This window comes from Sturnira hondurensis, unplaced genomic scaffold (genome assembly GCF_014824575.4).
Source record: "Sturnira hondurensis isolate 20B ecotype Veracruz unplaced genomic scaffold, ASM1482457v3 Scaffold0004136, whole genome shotgun sequence".
In the NCBI taxonomy this organism is placed as follows: Eukaryota; Metazoa; Chordata; class Mammalia; order Chiroptera; family Phyllostomidae; genus Sturnira; species Sturnira hondurensis.
In genome coordinates this window covers 54,737,069-54,759,042 of record NW_028076767.1, presented here as the reverse complement: position 1 = coordinate 54,759,042, position 21,974 = coordinate 54,737,069, and the positions used below count along the sequence as shown (strand labels likewise).

Sequence of the window (21,974 nt, the reverse complement as noted above, 5' to 3'; positions counted from 1 at the left end):
GCTTTTTAAAAAGCATTCAAGTTTGTTTTTTGTACCTGTGCTCAGCTAATACTTGACATACAGTGTGGGAGAAAAGTAGGTTTATAGTTGTGAGTATGCAAAACAGAGTTTATTCTTATATTATTGTTTTTTGATTATTGTATTATATCCCATATAAACAACTGTAAACCAACTTTTGCCCCACCCTTATTTAGATGCTTACAAAATGTTCAAATATTTTCTTACAGACTTGATTTTAACATATCCCCTGTTTTCCCTTACCCACAAATTTTGATAACTTTGTGTTTTTGGCCTTGTCTTCTATAAAATGTACCATTTTCACTCACAGCTTCAGACAGCTTTGATGTTCTTAGTGTGACATACTGTATGTAATGTTATGCACAATCTGATCTCCAGAGCTGGAGATCAGATTGTGCATAATGTAGATTGTATTGTATAAACAATACAATACAGAGGAAGGGAGACAGGGCCCGTCTGTGTACAAATTTCAGATTGCTAGCTGTATGCTTGTTTCGAATGCTAAACACTCCTAACTAGGCAGTGATGAAGTTACTTCTTTAGTGACTGTGACTTCTGAAACTATAAAGACAATTTTTTTCAACTAATCTAAAGATGATGCTGGTAATTAACATAATTACTTTCTGTGTTTTTCTACTTGCTACTTAGGGAGCTCTGAAGATGGGGGGGTGCAGGAAGGGGGAAATGAATTTCACTGTTTTCAAAGCACAATTTAACAAAGCAATTTCATCAAAAACTTGGAGAATATAGCTTAGAAGAGCCAAAGACAGAACATGATATTGTACAAATGATAAATTGCATCCACTATATGTTTCACCCATTATAAAGTAGTCTGAGGTAGGGAACTGTACCAGTTTGTTTCCCTAGCATTGTTTCTTTTATATCTTAGTATTTCAGATTAAAATCTGTGGAGGTTTTTGTGGTTGTTGTTTGTATCATGCTTTTATCAGTAAGGCTGCTGCCTGGCTTTTTCATCTGTTGTTGAAAGATTGGTAACTTTATGCATATCATTTCAAGAAAAATTAAATAAAACCTATTACCATGTTTTCCAGCAATGAAGCACTTCAGAGTGAAGAAATGAGTCCATAGCCTTTCTGGTTTAATAACTTTATATTTTATTTTAAGTATTCATATTCTGTTTTGCTACAGGAAGACTTCAAGGCTGCTGCTGACGCTTACTGCTCAAATAACAGCCCAGTAATAATCATGCCTTTGAAATTAGGGGTGAAAAATCCAGCAAATTTCACTCATCTTTTATTGTATAGTGATCGTGTGGCATTTTGCTTTCTTTCCCTTTTCTTAAGAACTTTAAATATGGACACTTCTCTCCCCAGATATCTTTATATTGGGAAGCTCTGCGTGAGGTTGAAGTTTTTATAGGGGAACTTGTTTAAAATAGTTGTCTTTAAAGGCAGGTTTGCCACAGCAAGGTTAGAGGTTGCCAATAAATCCGTTTACAGCAACTTCTGGATTCCCGGCTCCAGTCCCACCATTCGGGTGACCTGTGCACAACTCCCGCAGGCCACACAAGGCAGCTGTCGTCCTGGTTGATCCTTCATTGACCAAAGCGAGTGTAAAGGGTTTTGGGTGTGGAGTGTTTCAGCCCCCCAGCCTGTAACGGCTGCCTGAGATTCCCTAGGTGAAACGGGTGAGCCCAGGCCCCCTAAATCCATAGGCCCCATCCCAGCTCTCGCGCTGCTGCTGGGGAATAACAAAACATTTTGGGCCTCGGGAATTTCATTTACTGCTACTAACTGAAACAATAATAGCATCTTTGTGTTTCTCCCCGCTCCATACCTCCTCCTCCCGCCCTTGGAAGCAGGTCTTTGGCCCCCCGCGGTTTTAACACAGGCAGCGCAGAGCCAGCCAAGACCGGTCAGAGGAGGCTGCAGACCCCGGACGGGGGACGCCCGGGCAATCTCCGCTCCTTTAACATCACTAACTCGATTTCGTCAAAGAAAAAGACACTGCAGGAGAGATGCCCCCTACACCTTCCGCCTTCTCTAGCTCATTCTTGCCCCCAGAAAATGTGTGTTGGGGGCGGGGGTGAGGACAGAGAGAGGGAAGCGAGGCAGAGAAAATTCAAGACAGCCTCACAAAGTCACCCTAAACCATTCACCAAAACTTAGCTTGGTTGTTAATTGCTCCCATATGTCCTCCTCGGTTGTTTTCAAAAGGCCGTAAGGAGGACAGGCCGTGTCACTTCACTGATTTCAAACAGATTGGGGGGAAAAAAGACTATCACCCATCTTGACCCAGTCCCTGAGTGGCCCAAGCTCAGCTCCGAGGGATTGGCCACCTTGGGGAATGCCAGGAACTCGGCGGGGAGAAGTAGGGAGGGAAGGGGCCGCTCCGGGCCCAAAGTTCGCGCGCAGTGTCCGGGCCGGTCCCGGGAGCCGCGCTGCCCTAGGCGGGGAGGGACGGGGGAGGCGCGGCCCGGGCGGGCGCGCGAGAGGAAGGTGCCTTCGGGAACACGCGCAAGGGCGGGGATTCGGGCTGCCAATGAGGCCCCGGTGTGGGCCGAGCGAGACAGGGGGGACGGGCCGGATCGTTGCCTTCGCTGTGGCAGCTGCGGGAGCAGCGGCAGCCTCGGAAGCCGGTGAAGAGGCAGCGGAGGAGCGCCGCGCTGACCGCGCCCCGAGGCCCGGCCCTGGGGGTGGGGGATCGCACCAGAGAGCTGGAAACTTTCCCGCAGGTAACTCTCGCTGCCCTGACACCAAGGGGGGCCTCTGAGCACCCGGGGCCGGGCCAGCTTTAGAGGGGCAGAGGGGAGTAGAGGGTCCCGGGGAGAGGAAGAAAGGGTGATGAGGAGAGTAGAAAGGCATGTGGGAAAGTTCCCGGAGCCTGCCCTCCCCCTCCTCTGGGCACACCCGGGAGCTTTCTGGGGATAGGCACGGACATGTTGTGCAGCCCGGGCCTTAGTGCTGGCGGCTGTGGAGAGTCTGCGCCTTTCCTTCGCCATCCCCTCCGCGCCGGACCGAACCAGGGTTCGGGGGCATTGGGAACGCGTGACGGCACGCTCAGGTTTCAAGACCACCCCTACCCGCCCCCTTCACCCCTTTCTCGCCTCCTCTGTAGCCCTCGGGCTTGGCAAAGGCCTGGGCAGCCCGGTACCTGGGGCGGAGGAGGCAGCAGAGAGGCGCGCCTGGTACCGCGGGGTTCAGGGTGCCCGGAGTGTAGGGGAGCGCAGGTCGCGAAGTTGCCGGGTGAACTTAGCCGGTGTGGGGTGGTGTCGTAATACCACAGTCTGGGCTGAAAGTCTATTGCTTTGCTTCCAAGAATACTGCGATTAGCACATCCACGTTCTTTTTAGGGGGTTGGGGGTGATGAGCTAGGTAGGATTAAACGTTGAGGGGGAGCTGAGAAAGATGAAAATTGTATCAGGATTGTATCAAGATGTTCTTTGGAGAGTGGAGAGTAGTCACTTTAGGGGTACTTATGCCTGGGCGCACCTTTTTCCTGAAAGACTTTAGGGTGCAGGCACACAATGCTGGGGGTGTGTGGGGCTCCCCCCTTTGGCGCGGCAGCTTTCCGGAACGGCTGGCGGGGAAGGAAGCCCTAGGCATTGTGTGTTGTGTTTGCATACCGAAGCGTCTCTGGACCGGCGTTCTGAAAACTTACTTGACTTATTGTATAAGGCTCCGGGAGGAAATGCGGCGGTGGCCAGGTAGAAAATACGGCGCCGAAGCCAGGGAGTCGGGGAACTCGGGATTCAGACACGGTCTTCCCTCCGGCCCAGTCCTGCCCCAGATCTCCGTGCCTGGAGTGATGGGAATCATCTCAATAGCGCTGTTCCTGGTTGGAGAATCAGCTCGGGGAGGTTAGGAGGGCACCTTCATCTTGAACTTGACCCGAGTTGAGTTGCGGCGGCGCCGTCTGGACTGGTTACAAGGTAAAGGGAAGCTGAATCTTCCCGTGGGATGGGCTTCGAACTCTGGCGCAGAACGGAAGTGCCCGTTCAGAATCTTTGGGGAAAGGGCTTAGGGCGGCTGATGCCTCTACTCTGGAAATACCATACCGCCAGACTGCAGACGTTCCTAATGTGTTTAGAGGGAGGTGGGATGGGAGAGAAAAGTTAGAAACCTGGTTAGTTGATACAGAGTTGGTATTTCTCTGTAGAGGAAATGAAGGGAGCCTGCATCTCTGCTTTACCAGATCGGCCCCCCTCCCCCCCTCCCCCGCCCGCCCCCCCCCCCCCCCCGACACCCTTTATCCCCTTCTGTCCCCCCTCCCTTTCTCTCTCTCTTTTCCTTCCTGGGTCGTCTTTATTCCTGCCAGGCTGGTACTCCTGTGATGGGAGTTAGGGTGGGGATAGGAAGAGAGAGGGAGGAAGAGAAAGTGGTTGTGAAGCTTCTCCGGCCAGCTCGGGAAGTATTTCAGATCTGCTACTAGGAGGATTCCTGGATTTTAACAGCTGCTTCTTGATTGCTGGGAATGAAAGAATTTATGAGCCACTGAGACAGGCTCATTATAATAGTAGTCTGAATGTTTTCATTAGATGAATGTTTTACTCATCTAAACTACTTAAGGATCTCACAAGGGACCCTCCTTCGAGTATGGCAGTTTCTGCAAAGTTTGTGTCAGCCAGGACGCTTGGTGGGTGTCAGAACACATGGAAAATATATCTTAGCGGTGTTAAGATGAAAAGTATGCGGGAGAAAAGGAAATATGGTATCTGACATCCTTCAGGACTTCCTCCTAGGGTTGCTCCAGTTACCTGCCAAGTGAACTCAGTCCAGGCTTCCGGACGTTTGCGATTTGACAATAAGGGATGGGAAATAGTGTCATCGATTTTAGTGGAGTCAGGAAAATCCAGAAATAAGTTGTGGGCACTTCTCATGGCTCTGTCTTTCAGTTGGGTTGCCACAAACTTTTTGCAGGGCCTTGGAAAACTATGGTTTTCCTGCTTTCTGGTTTAACCACCAGAATGTCCAAATTATCATAATTTATGTCCACTGTGGAACTAAAACATAACTCATTCATAGTCAGCCTTTTTCTGCTTCCCATAACTGCTTGCAGAAAAAAAGAACATATTGTCTCTTTAACCACACACAATTTCTCTGGTGCCATAGTGGGTTGTTGATACTGGGTGCTCGAGGGCACAATTTTAAAGACAATAGAATTGTCTCCATTAAACTGGCCATTTTTAGGCAACAGCCCCTTCCTTCTAAGTTGCTGATGAATTCTTTATCTCCCAGGTAGCATTAAAACCGGTATCCCTAGGCTGATAGAACAGTAATCTGTATTATAATGATGCCTGCCAACACGACTGGAGGTTAATGTTTTGGTGATATTTTCATTAGATTTTTCTAACCCAATTGTTAAGTTTTTTTTCTGCATTGGATTGAAAGTAGGCTGTGAGTCTCATAGCCAGAGAACTGGCTTTATTTTTATTTTTCTGATAAAAAGTTTAGTTTAACTTTTAAGTTACAGGAGTAAAGTTTACAAAAGCAAAATAAAGCAGAGGAATTATACAGATAAATAGATGTTCCCTGACTTATGATAGAGTTACATCCTGATAAATCACCATCATAAGCATAAAATATGAGAAGTCTAGCCTTGACCAGTGTGGCTTAGTTGGGTGTTGCAAAGTGAAGGGTTGCCAGTTTGATTCCCAGTCAGGGCGTGTACCTAGGTTGCGGGTTTGGTTCCTGGTTAGGGCATGTGCGGGGAGGCCGACAATCCACGTTTCTTTCTCTCTTTTTCTCCCTCCCTTCTCCTTTCTCTAAAAATAAATAAAATCTCTTAAAAACTAAACTAAAAATCACAAGTCAAAAATGTATTTAATACTCCTAACCAGCTGAACATGAACTGGCATGAGCTTAGTCTACCTTAAATGTGCTGAGAACACTACCGTTAGTCTACGGTTGGGTAAAATCAGCTTACACAAAGCCTATTTTATAATGAAGTGCTGAATATCTCATGTAATTTATTGTGTGAATCACTTTCACACCATCATCAAGTCAAAAAAACTGTAAGGCAAGCCATTGTAAGGCAGGGGACTGTGTGTGTGTGTGTGTGTGTGTGGAGGGATTTTAGTTCTAGGATCGGTGTTTGTTTTTTTTTTTAACTATCTAAGTGAGTATTTCAGTGGTGGAAAAACTAGACCCTCCTTCACCCCCTACCAGTTTATAGAAGTGTTTCCTGTGCAAGATTCTTCAACTTTTCTGGGACTTGGTTTTCTCATCATTATTATCTCTTAAATGCAGTGACCTTTCAACCCTAAAGTTCTGCAAGTCCCAAAACTATGAGAAATGCAGGCATTATGGAGGCAGTGCTGTAAGTTTAAAACAGTACTTTGGGGTTTATAAAGCGCTTTACCTCCATATTTTATCCATGAACCCTCAGTTAAGTAAACTGAGGCAGGCAAGATGAATCAGTTTGCTAAATATTATCTGTACCTACTTGAGTTGAACTGAACCTAGGTCTTCTAATTCTTCATATTCCTCCCCCATACCTCTCTTTACTCATGGTATCACCTGTGAATTGGCTAAAACCTGACGGACTAATGTTAGTATGTGGTAGTTTCTCATGTATGGGTTATTCTGGTTTCAGAACCCCAGGGTTAACATCTATGCTTTGATGTTGGAGACTAAAAACAGTTCACTAATAATGGCAATAAAACTTTCTCCCTTAAGAGAGTTCAGAAATTCACGTACCTCAAACTAATCATTTGTTTATTTTCAACTTCTTCTTTATGAAGTAGGCTTCAGGGTATAGTGTGATTTATACTTCAGACAGCATTCTTAAGAAAATCGTTTCTCAAATCTGTATGTCTTTCTCAAAATAAGGAATGAACATGACATTTGCTCTTCACCTTGGTATCTCTCAGCTTACTTGTACAAAGCCTGGACAAATGTTCCTTTTGTGGTGTTGTCCTCCTTGGGTTCTTTTTACAGATGTCTGGATAAATCTGACTTTGTAGTGCTTTCTATTCTAAATGAATACTTCCCTTATGGTACTATTGATTTAATGGTGAAGAAGTAGTAGGTTACAGGTGACCAGTTTTCACTATGGCTCTGAATGTGTGTCCTGTGTCCTGCCTGCCTCCTTAAGAGCTCTGAGCGCAACTTGACACCCATCTGGAAGCCGGTACAGATTTTCTTTAAAAGGTTCTAAAATAAAATCATGTGCTGAACTATAGGCTCTTCTGTATCTGAGCAGCTTCTCCATCTTCAGCTTTGTAAACTTATTCTAAGAAGAATGTCTTTTCAAAATATTAAGCAATGGTGTTTCATCCGCCAAAAGAGGATGTATCAATCACTACCGACTCACTGACTGTCATGGCTGCCATTTATCTCCATGTGTGCGAGGAAGAGTATTATGAAGTAGTGTTTGCTAATGGAGTCGGGACACTTGGTAATTCCTGTACCAGAAGGGGACAAGAGCAGCAAAGCTGAAGAATGGCTTCTGGATGTTATTATCGGGAGCTTGGATTTTGAACGAGAGGAGGACTTTTGATAAAGAGCGTTGTCAGGAAACATTATCTTGTAGAGAGTAAAAGACGTTCTGGTTTGGTTTGTCTGTGTCACTGATGACGGTTGCCCTTCTAGGGCAGATGTTGTCTTTAGGGGCTTCTGCAGGTGTGTGTGATCAAGGAGAATATTCTGGACAGAAGAGCCCCATCGGCAAGAATGTCAGGGACATGAAAATTCTTGCAGAGGGATGGCATCATTCCTGGATTTTAGCACAGCTTTTGCCACTACCCTGGGGGTATTTTAGTAAAAGTCTTCTATCCACAGTTGTTTACAGATGTGAACACAGGATGTTTACCTATGTAGCCCACAGCCACAGTGACTCACCACCTTCCCTGCCCCACCCAAGCACACTGAGGGTTACTTGCCTATCATGAACAGTGGATTATTACCTCTGCGAGTTGGGTTGGGGGATGGGGCAGTCTCTAAGCAGCACTTGGCTATGACTTTTTCATGCATATATAGTCATGCAAAAACAAGATCCTGCATTTCGTGTGCTTCTGAGGAAAATTCAGGCCCTGGCTGGTGTGGCTCACTGGGTTGAGTGCTAGCCTTTGGACCAAAGGGTTGCCAGTTCAATTCTCAGTCAGGGCACATGCCTGGGTCGCAGGCTAGGTCCCCAGTGGGGGTCATGAGAGGTAACCACACGTTGATGTTTTTCTCCCTCTCCTTATAAAACAAACAAACAAACAAACAAACAAAAAGATTCAGTGTGCAGGGGTGCATATAGTGACTTGCATAGTTTAGAGTATAGTAGATACTTGTATAATGTGCTTTTTTTCTCTGTCATATCACTACATTCTTCTCTGGCACTGTTTTAATGGTTGCTGAGTAAATCTATAACATCTCTTACTATAATTTATTTAACCAGTCTTTTTTGACATTTAGGTATGTTGCAAAGAAGTATCTCTTAGGCCATCAGAGCCCTTTGGCTCATATGTGGTTTATGCATCATTACATCACAAGGCCCAGCACAGGGCCCAGCACGTAGAGGTGTACCTGGTTGTTGGTAGCTTCATAACCTCACCCCATCAAGAAACGGACTGTTTGCTCTTAGTTTTAATTTGGGAAAACCCTGGAGAGAATGTGATTGGCCTAATGCCAGCCAAAGGAGAGTTATAGTTGGCAGTCCCCGTTCAACCCAAATGATGGGACTGTGGGGAGACAAAGTGTCTCACAAAGAAGTCGGTTATTGTCAATGGAAGGGAGAGGGAGCTGGTTAAACAAAAATAACAAACTGTCTGATGCATGATATGTTTCCAAAAGTGGTATTGCCGAGCACAACAACATACCAGTGTGCTAAAGAGTGTGAACGTTTTGGTGCTCCTGTGATGTGCACTCCATAGTCTCAAGAGTAGTGGATTCTCTGACATTCTCTGGGGGTTTAATTGCTGCATATACAGGACCCTGTATATTGGATTACTGCAAAAGACTCAGGAATTTGTCATTATTCCCATGCAACCCATTATATGCCGCTCTCTCTGCCATGTTTTATTCTAAATTACTTGGATTAGGAACATCAATTATTAATGTTTATTGAGGGCCTGCTGACTTTGAACTAGATGTTTGAATTTAAGAACAAACATCTGTGGGAATAAAACAGTATGGTTTTTTCTTCCTTCATTGTTCCATATGCTTAGAGAGCTATGGCGGGGTGGTTTGTCGCCCATTCCCCATCTTGGTTCCCCTTTGTTCTAGTGGCTTAAACCAACAACCGTTTGTTTGAGATCAGAAATTGGAGCAGGGCTCAGCTGGATGGTTCTTCTGCTTGTGCTAGGCTCACTCATGTGCTGGTGGTTATGTGATTTACTGCAGGGGCCATTGCTGTGATAATTTATCACACTACTTGACAGCATAATTCTGCTTTCCCATTGGCCATGTACTTCAATATAGGATGAGTGTCTTTCGCCCCAGGGAGTGCATGTTGATTAAGCCAAGTCAACTTCAGTAATACCGTCCTTGTTGCCAGTGACTGGTTAATGGGTAGGGATATGACACCTATTAGGTTCCACCATTTTGGGAACCTAAGGTTGTCAGCAAAATCGAACAAGTTGATATTCTCAGGCTTACAGAGTACAAAAATGGAAGGTGCCAATAACACTTTTAGGCTCCGAATGACCCAATCCTAGACCCACTCTGACTCAGAACTTCTTTTGTGAGAAAAATTTTTTATCGTTTCAGATAGCAGTCTCCAAAGTAGAATGTGCTCAATGATTCGGTATGGAAGAAAATGTTAAAGCGTTGTCTAGAAACAGTTAAGGTTTATTAATATTTAAAAGGTGGTTGTCAGACACTGGCTGGTAGATGTGAAAGTTGCCTGTCAGATTATTTGAGGTCACCTGAGAGAAGAGTGGGCGTTGTACAACCTGGAGAAATTGATAATGGGACCTTCATTCTTATTCTTGGCCTTTGGTGAATGCCATCCATATAAGTGGATTTATGGGTTCTGTTACCTAGTATTAAAACTGACTTCACATAATGGACAGTGGCTTAAAAAGATTCTTGTAAATAAAGTGTAATGATAATGGTGTAAGTATACAGGAACAAGAATTTGTCTTATTAGGAGATTAGGAAATGTCTTAAGTTGGCACAAAATTAGATATGGATTTGTATTAGTAAATAAAAACTTAAGACTACTGTTTGAATCACTGTCATCCCTTAAAATGTTTTTAGTGGATGTTTTATGTATATACTACATGAATATGTACATGTAATTTGTAACTTGAGTGTGTTAATTATGTATAAATCACAGGGGAGGGCAAAAGTAGGTTTACAGTTACAATACAAATAAATAATAAACTGTGTTTCACATACTCACAACTGTAGATCTACTTTTGCCAGCTCTGTATATACAACTTAAAACATATTGGGGGTGCATGTTTAATTTTCTACTGTTAGGGCTCCATGATTAAAAAAGTTTAGAGGCCACAGTTTACATCTGTTACAATCACTTACTTTTGTTACTTGCAGCTGAAAGTAGCACAGCTGACGCCAGGACGAGAGCGAGCTGTGTTTTGTCAGTTTTCACTGCGCTCTGTGGTCCGGGTCGTAACCGTCTTTTCCAGACCAGGTTGTTCTCTGTGTGTCTCTGCAGGTGCCCCGAGCTCCTGCCCATTCTCTAACCATCACCTACTGTGTGTCAGTTTTGCCTTTGAGGAGGCTGTTCTCCAAACCCCCACTACTGAAATTTTCATTGTCCTTCAGAGCCTCACTCAAATAAATGTTGCTTTCTCATTAACATTTTTCAGATTTCCCTCTTCTGCATTTAAATGGTTCCTTCTATTTAACCCCCTCAGCACATTGCTTGTACATTCTTTATGGCATCTTTCTTGTTTTGCCTATTATTATTAAGTTGTCCCCCCAATCCACCTCCTCACTTTGCTTTGTCTGTGGGTTGTAGGCTTCTTGATGGTAGGGGCCTGTCTTGCCTTAGTCATGTTGTTTTCATTGCTGGTTTTCTCTTCTCAGAGAAATGGAGGCAGACAGAGATCCACAGTGTTAAACACAGCCCAGGCCGGGTACTGTGTGGAGGTTCTCTCGCCCCCAGCTCTCGACAACCTTAGCTTGAGAGCTCCATGTGCATGTAAAGGATTTGAGGGCAAGCAGAGCACAGGCCAAGACGGGAGGATGCAGGATCCAAACTGGGGTCATGTTTACCCAAGGCTGTTTTGTCTGCCCTCACACGTGTTGCCTGTGGTCACACATTGTCCTTCTTTCACATGGGAACAGTGGCATGGCTAAAAGTGAGAAACGCCCTGGGGTGTTGGTGCAAAAACATCACTGGACAGTCCTGGGCATATGCAGTGAGTTCAAAGCAGTCTTCTGTCCTTGCGGAGTGACGGGAAACTCCTGGAGGATGAGAGGCATGAAGATCTAGTGCCTGTGAACAGTGAGCTATCTGCAAGTCCACCACCAAGCAAAAGCAGGGGAGATAGGGCCTGTGGTGGGGGCTGGCTTGGCCATCCCGGTCGGGAGACAGGAGCGCCCTGTTGGACGCTGCACTGCTCGGCTGAATCAGATTATTTATGCCGATATTCTCTCCATGGTAAGGATAATTGAGGGTTGACAAGTTGTCGGCTTTCAAGTTGAGCCATGTTAAATATATGTTATCATGATGGAAAACAGACATCTCTCCAGGGTTTTGAGGGTCAAATGACAGAATGTATATGAAAGGGTTTTGAACGTTGTAAATTGCCTCCCAGATGCAAGGGAGACATCAAATTTGATGGTTTCCTTGTAGCAGTGACTTCTAGCTCAGATTTCTCTGTTAGCCATTTTTGTTTTCTTTTAAGAGTATTTCCAAAGTTTTGAAGTACTGAGGCTCTTAAATGGAATAGGATGCAGTTTTCCTAAACACACACACACACACACCAAACAACACAAAAACCCAACCAGATATTAGTTGAGTTCTTGCTATAAAACTATTAGCCATGGAGTAAGTAGAATTTGCGGTGAAGTGAATCTGTCTTTGGATCTAGTTGTTCAGCTACCCAAAGGATGTGTTTATAAGAATGGGACCATTTCTGGTGCATAAAGAAGGAAATCTGGGGACTTTGCGGTAAATTACTGGAAACCCTTAAGTACTACCTGAAAGAGAGTTTAAGAATTTTGATTTTAGGCTTTGTTTTGTGTTTTGTTACCATGTAGCCTATAACTTATTTCCAGGGTTGGGGAAACCTTTGAAAAATCTCAAGGTAGTTTTGAAAGTGAAAAGTAGGTGTAGTGACAACTGGGAGGAACTTGGAATCTACTCTATTAGAGGTTTCCACGGAAATGGATTTGAATAAGTAAAAGTTAACTGTGTTTGAGGGAGGTTTTACAGTGGTAATTTCACATTAAAGAAAGAGTCTGATGAAATTAAGACATGTAACTGACAGAGTAAACATATACTTATTTATAGATATAAAAGACAGAAAAAATGAGTGGCGCCTGAGCTGCAATTAGATGCAGTTGTGAATTTTATTATTCTTATTTGGCGTTTTAGGAGCATGCATGTGATCTAGAGAGCCTTACCTCAGAGTTTCCTCTGGAACCCACTTTGGGAATTAGTGCAGTAAAGGAAACTGATTCTGAAGAAATTAATAGATGTTACATAGGGGGAAAGGTTTTATGTTCAAATAAGTGTGAGTGTCTGGGCTAACCAAAGTGTAACAGGTATTTTTATTTTAACTGCAGGAATTATTTATTTATTTATTTATTTTTCAGGTACAGTTTTCTGTTTTTTTACTCCCATCCCAGCCCATCCCCCTATGCTCCCTTGCCTCCCTCCCATTTCCGCCCCCCCCTTAATTTTTGTCCATTTGTCCTTTATACTTATTCATGTAAGTCCCTCCCCTTTTCCCCTATGATTCTCTCCCCTCTCCTCTCTGGACCCTGTCAGCCTGTACCGTATTTGAGTGTCATTGGTCATATTTTGCTTGCTTGTTTGTTTTGTTGTTTAGATTCCTGTTAAAGGTGAGATCATATGGTATTTGTCTTTCACCGCCTGGCTTATTTCACTCAACATAATGCTCTCCAGTTCCATCCATGCTGTTGCAAAGGGTAGGAGCTCCTTCTTTCTTTCTGCTGCATAGAATTCCATTGTGTATATGTACCATAATTTTTTTATCCATTCATTTACAGACGGGCATCTAGGCTGCTTCCAACTCTTTGCTATTGTAAATTGTGCTGCTATGAACATTGGGGTGTGTAGGTTCTTTTTGATTGGTGTTTCAGGGTTCTTAGGATACAATCCCAGCAGTGGAGTTGCTGGGTCAAAAGGCAGGTCTATTTTTAATTTTCTGAGAAAATTCTTTTCTGTTTTCCATAATGGTTGTACCAGTCTGCAAAAAAAATATGGAATGCTGCACGAATTTGCGTGTCATCCTTGAGCAGGGGCCATGCTAATCTTCTCTGTATCGTTCCAATTTTAGTATATGCGCTGCTGAAGCGAGCACTTACCTGCTGGAATTTTGAGCACCCTTATTTCTAATGTTCATACTAAATCTCCTTGAAGGGGAACAGAGTATTTTGTATTTTCCACATGTACTGAGCCGTAGAAACTTTTTTTACAAAGCATCTTTTGGCCAGAGAACAGTGTTGCATTGTTTACTTTGCTGAAGTATTTTAAAAATCCCAGATATATCATTTCACTTGGCAAACTTTCATATGCATCTGTAACTAAGGACTTAAGCAAAAAAGTCACTACATGTTATCACTTTCAGTAAAGTTCAGTCATTTCTTAATGTCATGTCATTGTCCCCTAGGTGTCATTTGTCACCATTTTTTTTTGAACGAAGATTCAGTCAAGATTCACATATCGCACTGTGTATTGTTGTTTTTGTCCCTTTAGTCTTTGTGGATGTAGAAGAAGACTGTCTCGCCACCTCCTCCCTCTCCCTCTTTACTTTTAGAAGAGACTGGTGGGCTGTCCCATGCTCTGCACCTGTTTCCTTGTGGTGTTGTTTGCCCTGTCCCTTTGTTTCTTGCATTTCCTATGAACTAGAGATGAAATCTAAAGGCATATTTAGATTCAAGTTAAATACTCTTTGACAAGAACAGATCCTAGACTGTGCTTTTTAATTGTGTGACTTGGAAATAGGCATTAATGTAGCAATGCATAAGTAGTCTTCTCTTGTATATATGAAGAAGTAAGGGCTTTGAGTATGCTGGAAGTTAATTTCATTAGTATATCAAAGAAGTGCAAGTTTAATTTATTCCAGTTGTGGTTGGAACATGGTGATATTTTGAATAGTTGGCCTTGTTAAATGGATATAAGTTTTCAGTATATTTTAAGACTATAAACCATGTGCCTTTTGGGTAAAATGCCTTGGGTGTTAAACATTTTTGGTGGTTAAATTAGATTCAGAATGACAAGGTATCTGAATTGTAATGGTAAAACACTGTTCCATAAAGATGGACTTATAACCACATTAATTTAGGAATGTGCATTAATTCTACTTCTATTTGATAAATTTTAACAGACTTTGAAAAAATAAATCCTCACGCTAATTTGAAATACAGCCATAAACCTAAGTACATCCTCAGGGTGCTAATATTTCTTTAAAATTAAAAATAATTTTCAATGACAGCTGACGTGCCTATTATATTGTATTAGTTCCAGGTGTACAATGTAGTAATCAAACATTTATGTAACTTACAAAAGTGACTCAGGGTGATAATTTCATATGTACATTGTCTTGGAAACTCAGACATGTAAATAAAAGTTCTTATCATAGCTGACCCTGCTAACTGAGTTTGCTGCTGAAGTTTTTCCCCCTTGATGTCCTTCCAAGTGCTTGTTGTATGTCTGGGAAAAATTAAACTGAAAGGAATTCTGTGAGTCCTAATGAAGAGTAGAAGAGCACATAGAAAGTAGTTTTGTGTGATGAATGGTAGCCGTCACAGGCACTTCCCAGCACATTCTTATATTTAATCCCTTAGCAGACAAGAATACTGTTTTATACATTAAGATTTGCCTGTTTTAAATAATAAGGTGCCTGGGACAGAACAGGTACTTTGTAACTAGAGCAGTGCACTAAACACATGCACACACACACACACACTCTTTTTTTCTTTTCCTCTTAAAAATACAGATAAATAGGGTATGGTGAAAAAGCATGATTTTCGAAGCCAGATAAACTGTGTTTTTGTGTAGCTCTGGGCAGTTTAATTGACCTCTGTTTCTTTGTCTGTGAAATGGGGTAGTAATTCTTGTCTCGTAGGGTTCATGCTAAGACTAATGGTGAAAACCTATATAAAACGCTCAGTTGGCGCCAGGCTTGGCTCACAGGTGCCAAAACCAGGTCCTCTTATTTCCTTTCCTCCTCTTAACCATGTTTTAAAATTCAGCTTCCTGGATCAGTTGTCGAATGGAAGTTTTTGTTTGTTCTTAGTGTTTTGGAAACTTGTAAGTTTTGAGGTACTTGTTACAGAAGTCCAGATAAAACCTTGATTCCAAGATAATCTGTATAGTTAGTTGGCTGCTTATATTAAAACAACTGGATGTTTATATGAAGTGTTTTGAACAAACAAGTGGGACAGTTTTAGATGGTAATTTATAGAGGAAAAGGAACCAAAGGAAAAAAGGGGTATTTTATTATTGGCAGGAGGGTATTGCTAACAAACAGACTGGTTTTAATTAAAGTGAATATTTTCAAAATCCATTTATTTAATAAGACTGTGAGAACATGAGACGCGCCACTGACTGCAGCGGAGTTTTGCTGAGTGTGGTTTAGATTAGAACATTAGGCTTTGTTTTATTTAGATAGAGTAAGTCTGTAGGGCCACACTCAAGTCGTGTGTTTATGCGCCAGCCAGGAGAGCAGGCTTCCCCGCAGGGAGGGGCAGAGCTTCCCTGCAGATGGAGGGGCTCCATCCTCACAGTGCGCAGGGAGGGGAGAGTTCTCCTCGCTGCCAGTGTGCCCTGTTAAAGATTCACCTAAAGGGACAGTTAATGTATCCTGAGTTTTGAGCAGGAGAAAAGGAACAGTTCGGAGGCTGCTTAAGTGGACCCTTATGGGCCTTGCCTTCTTGGCATTTGTGGGTAACCCAAGAAGGGTTTCCCTGTATCAGTTGTCTCCAAGTCGGGGGGGGGGGGGTTTGCTACTGCTGGTGCGGTTCTAGGAAGGTCTCAGGGAGACCCAGGCTCACACTGCCCTTCCCCCCACCCCCCGCCACGCAGTACCTGTTCTCTGACAGTGAACTCAGTCCCCGGCCTAAGGACACACAAGCCCTGCTGCTTGTGAGCTTTTACCACCTTTTCCAGACCATTAAGAAGCCATTTTATTTATCTTTTCCTTTTGGAAATGTTTTGTTTAAGCAACCAGCTCCCCATACCGCACGTCCAGCCAGGAGGAATCAAAGAGCATGATTTCCCTCTCCCGTCGTGGAAGAAGGGAGGAGACCCCATTTCTCCAGGGGTGGTGATCACCTTCTGAGAGACATTTCACCTTCACAGGGTGACATTTTTTTTTTTGCTTCCTTCATTAAGAGCAGCCTTTACTAGCTCAACAAATATAATATCCTTATGAGTTATAGAAGGAAAAAGCTACCATGAAGGTGTTAACTGTTTGACAAATTAGAAACTGTTTTCATTTGTCAAAGGGTGGTGGAAGTCTTGCATTCATTTTCCCAACAAATGTTTCCTGAGGGCTGTCACTGCGCCCTTCCGAGTGTGAGGCCTGGCTCTGTGTCTCGGTCTGAGGAAGCGAGTGCATGCATAGGACACATGTTAGAGAGACACATATGCAGCAGGAGACTAGAGGGAGGGGAGGGAGAGGAGGTGCAGGAGGAGGAAGAAGAGGGCCAAGGAGCAGGTGAAGGATGTGTAACACTTTGCCGGGGGGGAGAGGCTGAGGGGCTTTCTCTGAAGGAAGCACCATGAGCAGAGGCTCGAAGCATGAAAATACAAGTCATGTTTGGGGTGTTGTTACTAGAACAGATGGTGCTTGGCATTTGGGTACAGTGACAGGGAAGAGAGAAGCAGATTGCAGAAAGCCCTGCATGCCAGGCTAAGAAGTATGGACTCGATCCTGTAGAGTAAGCGATAGCTATCAGAGGTTTTAAAGCAGAGAGATGATGTAATCAGAGCTGTGTGTTGGAGAAAAGCTCTGGCAGCGGTGGTGCGGAGGAGAGACTGGCATGGGGACAGATGGGCAGCAGGGCTCCGTGTTATGAGGCTTTTGAAGTAGGTCAGGTGAGAGATGATGTTGGAGCTGGAGTGAGTGAGGAGAGAGAGCTAATGTCAGTTAATGCCTTTTGTTGTGCATTTAGGGGGCATTAAGTCATGTAATCTAAGCAAAAAACTTTTCATGGAGTGATCTTCTTGTCATCCTCATTCTGCAGACAAGGAAATGGGCTCAAGGTCACCTGGCTCAGCCAAGATCTGAACTCAGGTTGGCAGTCCTGTGCTTTTAGGGCACTGTGCTTTTTACCACAGAGAGGCTGAGAACACAGAGAAGGCTGAACAGGGGAGGTGACTTTGGGGGTGGGGTGGAAGCTTCTTCCAGACCAGGAAAGGAAGACAGCAGGTCCTTGAATAACATCATTTCACTCAAGGTCATTTCATCACTGCTGTGATGCAGTGAGATGCTGTAGAAACTGAACTCTTGTTTATGTCAATTAGTCTGTGATCAAAATGACTTCCTTATGCATCGCTTCACTTAAAGTTGCAGAGCACCGGCGTGGTGTTTGGTGAGGACTCCCTGTGCTTGGCAGCTGACTGAAGAAAGAGGGCCAGGCTGTTTCCAGGTGGGGCAGCATGGTGTGGACAGTGAGTGACACAAGCACCTGAGGACTCTCTCAGGAGGGGACAGGCAGAGTTTGGGGCTCCTCTGGGACACCCAGGTGGAAATGCCCAGTAGGTAGTTGGAAATTTGGCTCTTGGAGCAGCATCCCAGCATCCCTGTAGAAAACTCCTTTACGTCCTCAGGGTAGGTTTGAACTTCCGTAGGAGGGGATGGGGAAGTAGCCCCCCACTCCTGTAGGCCCTAGTCCTAAACGGTACTGCGCCCAGGAATCGCCTGCGGCACTTATTCTGACCCCACATTTCCAGGCCCTGCCTATAGGCATTGCTTCAGTGAGTTGGAGTGGGGTTTATTGGTCTGCGTTTCTGTCAAGGTCCTGGGTGGGGTGAAGCGGGTAGTGACGGGTTCATACTTTTGAGAGTGTTCGGCTGTGAATGGCCAAGCCTGTTTTTTAATTTCCCTTCAGTCAGGGAGCGCTTGACAGCTCCTTAAACAGTATGCTGTTGATTTCTGGTAAAAAGCAACACCTAGGGAAATTGCTTGTTTTTAGGAACTTAGGTACATTAATATTTAATTCTGCCAAGGATGCTTTTTAGTTATTTGGATTAATACTCAAAAGTAGCAAGCCTCAAAAATTCGGTTTGGTTTTGCCTTTTAAGTGGACCTTTGGCAAGAGATTTCTAGTGAAATGGGATGCTGAGTGTTTTTCTTACTTACAAAGAAGGTTGAGGGAGGGAACCCGAGGTGTGGGGAGTGAGGAATAATGCCCTGGGGCTCTTGGTTTGTCCAGGAACAGCCTGGGCTGTCAGTCACAGATCAAGGTCACTGAGTGGGGCTCTAATATGCAGCACAGCTACCTCTACTTAGCAAAGCTGTGCTATGTATTTGTAAATTGTTAAGGAAGCAGATCTTAAATGTTATTGCCACACACACACACACACACACACACACGGTAACAATATGATAGGCTCGTGGTGTTACCTAATCTAATTTTTAATTGTGGCAATCGTTTTGTGACATGTGTATCAAATCGTCATATATACCTTATACCTGCATATATGTCAATAATATCTCACTAAAGTGGAAAATGAGTCATTGAAAAGTACTCAACTCTTTGAAATCTAGATTTTAAACCCCATCGCCCAACCGGTTGTTAGACTTGCTTTTAGTCATTACCTCAGTCTAAGGCCTTTCTCCCCTTCCTCTCTGTCAGTTGTGTCTTTTTGAAAAAAATTGAGATGTAATTGACAAATAACATTCTGTTAGTTTCAGGTGTTTCAAGTATCAGTGATTTGATACTTGTATAGATTGCCAAGTGGTCACCACAGTAAGTCTAGTTAGCACCCACATGTAGGTGTAAGTGCTTGGTCCTTGTGATGAGAAATTTTAAGGTTTTCTCCCTCAGCAACCTTCAGGTGTACCATACAGCATGGTTAACAACAGTCACCAAGATGTACGTTATATCCTCAGGGCTGATTTATTTTATAGGTGGAAGTTTGTACCTTTTGGCCCCCTTCACCCATTTTGCCCACCCCCTGACCCCACAAGTTGTGCCTTTTTCGGGTGAGTGGAAGCTTGGAAGCCAGACAGACTGGGCTCAGGTTCCAACTCTGTCCGTGCGTAACCCTGTCTCCCTGAGCTTGTTTTCTGTGACTTTGGAAGGCGGGTACTTTTGAAGGCTGTTTTGGGAACTAGTGACATAAAGTCAAAACGCATAGATCTGAACCCAGTCACACTCCCTTATCTTGGTGCGCCACGCAGCCGCCCGGTGCCTCCTTCTCCAGCTGGCGGTGCACTGTGCTTCTTTACAGCCCTCACCTAACCTCACCCTTGCTTCCCGCGGGAATCAGGAGGCATTCTTTCCAATTCGGTTGTGGCTGGTAATAGGAAAGAAAGGTTTTTGTTGTTATTTGTTTGTTTTGTTTTTTTTTCAGCCTATGTGTCTTTTTTGTTGGTACATGGTTACCCTTGGGATAATTTTTGCTCCTCTGTCTCCCCTAGGGAACAAAGTTTGGGTTCGTTGACTGCTTGCTGCTGATTAGTTCATTTTTTCTCATCTGTGGGAGGGAAGAGCAGCTTCCTCTTGTTTTCCCACCTTTGCTAAATGCCATTTCTACTTCCTACGTCAGTCACAGAGCTTCCCAGCTCCCTGCCCTGCTGGAGGGGACAGGAGGAGGTCGGCTTGCTCTCTGGTTAGTTTGTTCAGTCATTGAAGAAAAGCCAGTTGAGCCCTCGACTTGGTGCCAGACTCTGCTGGTTCCTTTTCTTAAATGATCTAATTCCATTCTCTTAAAGGCTTTAAGAGAAAGCAGGCATTCTTGCTACACCCAGACAGCCAGTTTCCAGATGAAGGTCCCTGTCCGGCCCCTAGTCTCACAGCCCGTTAACAGGTCCTTCCTTGGTACCTGCCCCGCAGTGCTGCCCCCTTGTCGTGCCCCCGGCCCACTGACAGGCATTCCTGGCTAGCTGTGTCTGTGCAGAATTGGTCAGATTTGAGATCTTTTAAGGGTGCTGGCACGCAGGCCAGCATTAGCGAGTGGTATGGGGACTAAGGGCTGTGAAGTTGGACGTAAGCAAAGGTATAGGGAGAGCAAGCTGGTAGAATTGAGCAGGCTATTACAGCTGCTTAAGACTGCGTGTTCTTTTTGTTTTTAAAGGCTCCTGGAAGACTGCCTGGGTAGACTAAGTACATATTTGTGGGTGCTGGGGATAAGATTTGCTTGTTCATAACCTCCTCTTTTTCTGCCATTTACTTCTATATTCTAGATTGCTTGCGACTGAATATTTTGGAGGACTACAGTGCCCTTAAATTATCCAAAATTATTACAAAGGTGTGCTGTCCTTCAGGACTGTATGTGACCTCTTCACTTAACTTTCAGCATCAAAACATGTAAGCGAACAGCATAATGGAAATATCAGTGATTCTGGAGTACAATAGACTTGGGTTCAGATTTCAGGCCTCCCTGCGCCCTAGGACAATTTTTTTTCACTCCAGGGCCCTGGTTTCTTCATCTGTAAAATGGGAACCGTACTCAGTGAGAAGTCATGTTTGTACAGTGCATCTAGAGTAGGGAGGGCTGGGCACCTAATTAGGTGTTCAGACGCCTCCTTACTCGTTTCAGCTTGATTCAGTGGGTGCTAAGTACACTTAGTGTGCCAGGCGTCGTACTAAACTCTGGCCACCACCAAGATGGGTGAGATGTGGTTTCTGTCCCGGAGGCACTTGAAATCTGGCGGTCAAGGCTGACACCCGGATTCACACAGAGGCCAAGGGCCAAGACCTAGGCTGAGACAGGAGCTGATGCAGGAACGTTTCCTCTGCCCCGAGGGTCGGGAGAGCCTCCCCTTCCAGAAGGAGTTTCTACCTCAGCCCTCTCTTGAAGGACTGAGTAAGAATCAGCCAAGATTCCTACTCAAAGAAGGTGGGATGGGTCTCAGCCAAAGCGACAGCATGAGCAATGGATGGAGTATGTAGAACTGTACTCAGCCTGATTTTGGCTGGAAGCAGGGAGCCCTGGGAAGGGAGCCCAGAGAGCCTGGTGTCTGTGAAGGTTCTGGTGCCTTGCAAGGCTGGAAAATCAAAGTGTAAGGGAAAATGATCATATAGTGTTTAATAATAGCATTGTCAGACTTTTTTATAGTGCATAGTCTGATGAGATAAATGCCGCATCCATACAATAGTGTGATCTGCAGGAGTTAAAAGATGGCTTATATGTGATCTTAAGGAGAAAGCTCCAAGAATATTATTAAATGAAAACTACGTCAAGGCACAGAGTATCTTTGGAAGACACATATGTGAGAAACTTACTCATGGCAGTTACCTTTAGGAGGGATACGGTGGTCCGGGACAGATAAGAGCCCTGAGCTTTCCTGCAGACCCTTTTGTGCTGGTCGGCCCTTTCCTCCGTGAGTGCATTTCTCTTAAGAAAAGGAAATACTGTAAAGAGGTGACTGATACTGTGCATATCAGGTGAGCCGGAAACCAGCGGCAGAGCGTAAAAATAACCCGCGCCGCCGCGCTGGGATGCCGTCACGCGGAGTGCTCGGCTGTTTCATCCTCTGACAATAATGCCGTTCGCAGGGGGTTTAGAGGTTCCACTCACACGCATAGTTTCAGCCAGAATTAATCACTTCCATCTGTGTTCTCAAAACAATTAAAATGTTTTAGGAGCTAGAAATGTTAGAATGATGCGCCGTACAGTTTGGAAAGGGAGAGAATAGAATGGTGGTGTTTTTTCACTACGACATCCAGAAT

General features: G+C 44.3%; 1 protein-coding gene and 1 non-coding gene across 2 annotated transcripts in view; one reads left to right on the top strand and one right to left on the bottom strand.

The window, feature by feature from the left end:
• Positions 1 to 2,569: 2,569 nt before the first annotated feature.
• The window catches only part of TANC1 (tetratricopeptide repeat, ankyrin repeat and coiled-coil containing 1), a 221,335-nt gene continuing 201,930 nt past the window's right edge, over positions 2,570 to 21,974 (top strand). Inside the window, exon 1 of the mRNA XM_037044651.1 lies at positions 2,570 to 2,713. The gene's annotated coding sequence lies outside the window, so the exon portion shown is untranslated. The remainder of the gene's footprint in view (positions 2,714 to 21,974) is intronic.
• On the bottom strand, positions 13,323 to 13,429 carry LOC118986001 (U6 spliceosomal RNA). Its single transcript, XR_005066244.1, has one exon. It is a non-coding gene; the product is annotated as a U6 spliceosomal RNA (small nuclear RNA).